Raw genomic sequence first — 7012 nt, forward strand, 5'->3', positions numbered from 1 at the left:
ATATATATATATATATATATATATATATATATATATATATATATATATATATATATATATATATATATATATATATTGTTGCACGATGGCTTGATGCATATGAATGACTGTAGAATATTTAGTCTAGATGAGTTACTTTATAACTGAAAGGTCCGGGACATATGACTGTAGGCTAATTGAAAAATGATTACATATAAACAACTGTATAATTCAAACATGCAGTCTAGATTAAGTACTCTATAACTGAAAGGCTTACTACACATGACTATATTTTTGATAGACAATCTTTTGTGTTGATTGAGTTAAGTAAGATATTTATGTCTAGGAATACATGTATGAGGAAAAATAACTTTATAATGCACAATGTTGATGTGATGGAAAGCCATGCTGTTGTGTTTGCTTAGCATTCCACCTAAATAGGTCATGTTTCAAGAATCAAACGCAAATGCAGTATAGGATGCCAAAAGAAAAGCTCCTAAAGAGAGAGCCTGTTATCTCTTGCAGCAGCCAGAGGTAAACACACACCCAATAGTTCACGAATCATATTCAGGGTCAGATATGTCTTTATTTGGGTTGTGATGTACTGTACGTAATGTTTTCTAACATCAGAAGACCCCCAGACATTTACTTTTTCTTTCTATAATGTTTGTCATTTAGCAGACACTCTTATCCAGAGTGATTTACAGTAGTGAGTGGAAACATTTTCATTTGTGGGAATCGAACCCCATGGAAATCGAACCCACAGCCCTGGTGTTGCAAGTGCCATGCTCTACAGTTGTTATTTACGACCCCACCCCCCTTTTTTCCCGACAAGGCTTGCGTTTCTCCAGATAGCTCTTATTAGCAAGGGCAGCACCCCTCTTCTTCCTCTCTCTCTTTCGCTGTCTCTCTCCTTTTCCACATGCCTGCCTTTCCCTATCAGAGCCCAGGTCCTGCACATTCTGTCAACAACCCCCGTCTTATATAAGCATACCGCCTCGTTACACAACCTCGCTCTCTCTTCCTCATTAGAATGCAGGCTGCCAAAAGCCAGTACTGCTTGTACTCAGAAGAGGAGGAGAAAGGAGAAAAAAGCGATTAAATTTAAGATACAAAATGGGAAGTTAACATTGCTTCAAATATTTACAGGGCTGGAGGGCTGTCCATTTCTTATTCTCCTTTTATAAAAATTTAAAAAATGTAATAGCTATTCTAAGACTTCTCACATAGACAGTGTAATTAATATAATATCCAGCCTCCTTCCTTAGGCTTAGGACCATCTACCACCACTATCCTTTAGTTCATTTTCACATTTTCCACCCTCTAAGGCTTTAACTGGCACCCTATTCCCTATATAGTGTAATCTTAATATACTACTTGGTACATGATATTGGGAATGGAGTGCTAATTCGGAAAGAGACATATTTTTTTAATGAAATCATGAATATCAATATCACTTTGTTTCTCCCCCATGAGGGCACTGCTATACTGAACCTCATTAGCTTCTGGTCCAGTAGTTGTCTGTTCCTCTTGTCAGAACACTGACACCTGCATTCAGCAAGGTCAACGCATCTGTGCTTTCCAAGCAATTCTCAAGTATACTGTTGAGCTGTAGCTAGCAAAGTGGTCTCTCTCCCCATCCCTCTCCTCCCCTATCCCCCTCCTCTCTCCTCTGAATGACGTTTGAGCTTTGACCTCAAATTGGATGAGGAACTCTTCAATATCTAGTGCTTCTATGGAGATTGGATGCATGAGATTGACTGCTTTCTGTGTACTTCAGATTGAGCTACATTTTTGTGCCCATGATTTTTGTATTTTATTTTGGTTAATGTATTTATACTTTTGATAATCTACTTGATAATCCTGCGTGCGCTATGTAATACACTTTTATATTGTTTCAAACTCTGCTCTGTTGATGTCCATGCATGGTATGCCACTAGCTTGTGCTCAGTCAGATCCCAAATATAGTCAGCCAATATGCACCACTTTAATTCACTTCCAGTGCTGTAAGGATGGGACCATAGAAAGAGGCGGGACATCTATGAAAACTGATTTATAATTCTATATGCAATATGTTTTTGTTATGTAACTGTGTATCTCAGTGTACTGCTGAGAAGTGATCATACTTTACTTACTGTGCTGCTGCAGTGAAAGTGTACCACAGACACACACAAACACCTTTAACCCAGTGTCCTTTAGTGATAGTCCTGGAGCTAAAGTTTGGCTTGAGGGTCTCTCTACATAAGCCACTGTCTGGACTTACAACAAAAATGCCTCAAGTAATGAATGTTATTTGTTATACCTTTCTGAAGAATCAGAATCAATAGACCATTTGTTTTGGTATTTCCCTCAGGTAGCCTGTTTCTGGTCTCAGGTTCAGGAATGACTGAAAATGCATACCATTGATCTAAAATTGACCCTAGAAATAGTACTGTTAGGAGATTTGGAGAGACCGGGTTAGTCAATTACTAATGCTCTTAGTAAAAGTATTTATCTTCAACTCGCAATCTGTGGATTCTATTTGATTGAAATGGTACGTTAAACATCACAGCACAGTTGAAAGGTATGTGTTGCGTAGAAATCTGAAGAAGGTGGCCAGCAGAGATAGGTGGGATGGGCTGAGGGTTGGGATGTGGAATTGGAGACGAGTGGAGTTGCTGTGCAGGAGATAGAATGATGCTAAAAGTAAAAAATAAATTCTAAATAAAACATAATAAAAAGTACGTTTGAATGACACTGAGGGGCAGTGTTTTTACAGCTAATGCCGGTTTGCCTGAGGCTAATGCCTTTGTACTCTTGAATATACACACTCTCATTCAAATAAACGCATACAAGAACTCACACATACATGTAATATTGCCAGACATGCACACAAACATATACAGTTGGCATTGCTGTTATGAATTTGATGTCCTTATTTATTTTTTTATTTATTTTTTGCATTGTTGTTTTCTGTTTTCTTCTGTCTTTTTTCTCTGTAGTTCATTCTCTTGGTTGTTGGTGCATTTGGGGGTTCTTGGGGGTGGGGAATGGAATTATTTTTATTCTTGAGGGGGACTGTGGGATGGGTCTAGAATGGTTGAGGGACAGCTATTGGGGAACTGTGGGGGGGGGGGATCTTGGAGGGTTCAGGTTCATGTTTTTTGGCCTGGTAGGAGATGTCAACGTGTCCTTGAGCAGGGCATTGACCCTGGATGCGTCTGTGTGTCGCTCTGAATTGGAGTCTGTTGGATGACTGGTATGGTGTAGTTTTTGAGCAGCTTCACTGCAAGTATATTGTATGTTTCAGATATTCAATAAAAAAAATATGTTTTTTAAACCTGTCTTATTGGACAAGATCAGGTCTTACCTCCCCATTTCAAAACTGCAGTGAAAGTGTACCACAGACACACACAAACACACACACACACACCTTTAACCCAGTGTCCTTTAGTGATAGTCCTGGAGCTAAAGTTTGACTTGAGGGTCTCTCTACATAAGCCACTGTCTGGGCTTACAACAAAAATGCCTCAAGTAATGAATGTTATTATACCTTTCTGAAGAAGTTTAGACATTGTTGCTCTCTGTAAGCAGTGTCTCACCGAACAACAAACTGTCACTGTGTGCCTTTCACAAGAACAAATACACATGGCATTTTTGTATTGAACAACCTGTACCATAGAACATACTATTCAGCACAATACATGTATCTTGCTTTTCATTTCATGGACTATTTCATGGCCAATTTCTCACTTTGTCAAATAAATCATGCGGATATTGTCCATCGCCATCCGTAGTTGTTCTGTCTTCTATGTGCTCATGTTTATGCACTTTATGGAACTGGATATTTATTCAACCTTTCTCTGTAACAGCTGCAAATATAGTGTTATGCCTGAATTCCCTGTTGCCAATTTGAATGAATAGTATTGACTGATGGGTCATGACATGATTTGACATATAAGCCATAGGTGCAACCATAAAACGTAGAGCCATAACACCCATCGACACATACAGCCATAACAACCACAAATAGACAAATAACACCCATCCATACAGCCATAACAACCACAAATAGACAAATAACACCCATCCATACAGCCATAACAACCACAAATAGACAAATAACACCCATCCATACAGCCATAACAACCACAAATAGACAAATAACACCCATCCATACAGCCATAACAACCACAAATAGACAAATAACACCCATCCATACAGCCATAACAACCACAAATAGACAAATAACACCCATCAATACAGCCATAACCACAAATAGACTCATGACACCCAGATATAACCACAGCCAATCGAATTGTTGTTGCCATACAGTACATACTGAACATGTACTGTATGTTCCACATAAGGACAGCACTTTACTGAGTACAGCAGCTTTAGGTTCATGAAAGGACACCTGTATGGAACTGCAATGTGAAATATGAAAGCATGACTGTCATTGTGCCCAGAAGATTGAGGATGTAATTCAGGTTGCATAGACAGACAGGCACAATAGGCTCAGGACATTCTTAACAGTAATGGAGTATACATATATTTATTTATTCTGTCTTTAATAAAATCAAGCCGAATGGGAAAGGCTACATCAACTGAATTATACACAGTACTATAAAGTGTTGCAGTATGATTAGTATTTTGATTGGCAAATATTTTGCAAAGAAAGAATACTGAATGCTCTGTATATAATGAGGTTGGTTGAATCAACTTGTTTGACGGAATGAAAATGAAACATTAAAATGTTAAATGTAATGTTAAAATGAAATTATTCAATCTGTTGTAGATATCAACTGCTCAAACAGTGGAAAGGGATTTAAATGACTTAAGTTTTTCCCCATTATGAATTTTAAATGGGAAAATCATGTCCCATTTCCTGGATTTCATCAAGGGGGGCTTTGAAAACTGGCCACCGGAGATGTGTTTTAATATACAGCCGGTCCAAACGGTAGCGAAAGGAAATGAAATATGAAGTCCTGATTGAGGTATAGCGGCCGACGGTACACCTTCTGTCAGCAGAATGTTCTGGCATAATTAGGATAGCGGGTACAATAGTTCCCCATGTTCAAAGTGAGAGGTGCTTTGATGTTGCTCCAGCTTGCAGCTCCCTTCCCTGCTCTGTTGCGAGGCTGTTAAGGATCCCACCTCTGACCCCCTGCCCGTTCTAACAGGTGCTACTGTAGCTACGGCGACTGGGGCCCCATCCAGTAGGAACTGGATGCTTCCCAAATGGCACCCTTTTCACTATTTAATGCACTATTTTTGAAGCTCTGGTAGTGCACTTTATAGGGAATAGGGTGTCATTTTTGATACATAGAATCACACATCAGCGTCAAAGTACAAAGTATCTTGCTGCCAGTCACTCTTTTTTTATATGTCTTATTTTCCCAACTATTCATTCACTCAAAGACTGCATTCAAATTCAGCCTGACAACAAAGGCAGCACTGATCATAGAGAGACAAGCGTGCCGGCATACGTGTACCAAAGTCTGTCTTGTGATTGATGTGTCACAGTGTCGGCATGATTATATTTTGACTTGTCATCCTAACAGCCTGAACAGAGGCCCTTTAACACGGAAGTAACCCACTAGATTATGGCGTTATAGAGCCCCACAGCAGAGCTGTCATAATACCCATTATTCCTAGCGGTCAAACAGGGAAATGGTTCCAATCGTTTTTCCACCACATGTTTTTCCCATGTGGTGTTTTCTAAAATAAATGGTGGAAAAATGATTGGAACCATTTCCTTGTTTGACTATTAGGTTTCATGGGTATTAAGACTCATACTGTGGTACTCCATAGAATACACATTTACGCCCTCCTCTTAACCAATCACCTTGCTAAACATCAATTAGGCCATATACATTTAATTAAATGTATTACAGATGCCTCTCTTCTGTTTACTCAAAAATGTTATACAATTGAAATAATTGTTTGGCCTCCCCAAGAGGCTCAAGTCTTTTGATTACTTTGCTAGGTGGGAACTAAGCTCGCTATAGTATTTTTAAAAGTATGTCCACTTAAAAAAATAAAATATCTTTATTCGCTCGCTTGCCTCACAGAAAAAAATCTGACAAACATTTAATTACTTTCGTATGGCCTTAGAAGGTATAGTCATATCCTGACCTCTGTTCCTTATAAATATTCACAAATGAGAGAGCACTCCTATGGCCCATAGAGATAATGTGGCCCTCTGATCTCTCCCTTATTCAATGTGACATCCCATCAGGCTTGGGGTCCAAGGTCAGATAATTGTGTGGTCACGGCACAGTCTGCCAGTATGTGCTGGTTCCACGGGTAATCGAAGGCTTCTACTTTACATCACTTCCCTATTTTCAGCTGTCATTGAAGAGTCATTACAGCGAGAAATGTGGTCAGGCAAAATCTCTCACCCACACACATTTGTAGACACACATACACACTTGTAGACACACATACATTTGATTTATTTAACCAGGTAGGCCAGTTGAGAACAAGTTCTCATTTACAACTGCGACCTGGCCAAGATAAAGCAAAGCAGTGCAACAAAAATAACACAGAGTTACACATGGGATAAACAAACATACAGTCAATAACACAATATAAAAAGTCTATATACAGTGTGTGCAAATGTAGTAATATTAGGGAGGTAAGAAAATAAATAGGCCATAGTGGCAAAATAGTTACAATTTAGCATTGGAGTGATAGATGTGCAGATGATGATGTGCAAGTAGAGATACTGGGGTGCAAAAGAGCAAAAATAATAACAATATGGGGATGAGGTAGTTGGGTGTGCTATTTACAGATGGGCTGTGTACAGGTGCAATGATCGGTAAGCTGCTCTGACAACTGATGCTTAAAGTTAGTGAGGGAGATATAAGACTCCAGCTTCAGTGATTTTTGCAATTCGTTCCAGTCATTGGCAGCAGAGAACTGGAAGGAAAGGCGGCCAAAGGAGGTGTTGGCTTTGGGGATGACTAGTGAAATATACCTGCTGGAGCGCGTGCTACAGGTGGGTGTTGCTATGGTGACCAGTGAGCTGAGATAAGGCAGGGTTTTACCT

General features: G+C 39.3%; 1 pseudogene; it reads right to left on the reverse strand.

The window, feature by feature from the left end:
• Positions 1-3810: 3810 nt before the first annotated feature.
• Positions 3811-4289, reverse strand: LOC121840447 (annotated as a pseudogene).
• Positions 4290-7012: the final 2723 nt, after the last annotated feature.

The sequence above is a fragment of the Oncorhynchus tshawytscha genome, linkage group LG22 (assembly GCF_018296145.1).
Source record: "Oncorhynchus tshawytscha isolate Ot180627B linkage group LG22, Otsh_v2.0, whole genome shotgun sequence".
Lineage (NCBI taxonomy): Eukaryota > Metazoa > Chordata > Actinopteri > Salmoniformes > Salmonidae > Oncorhynchus > Oncorhynchus tshawytscha.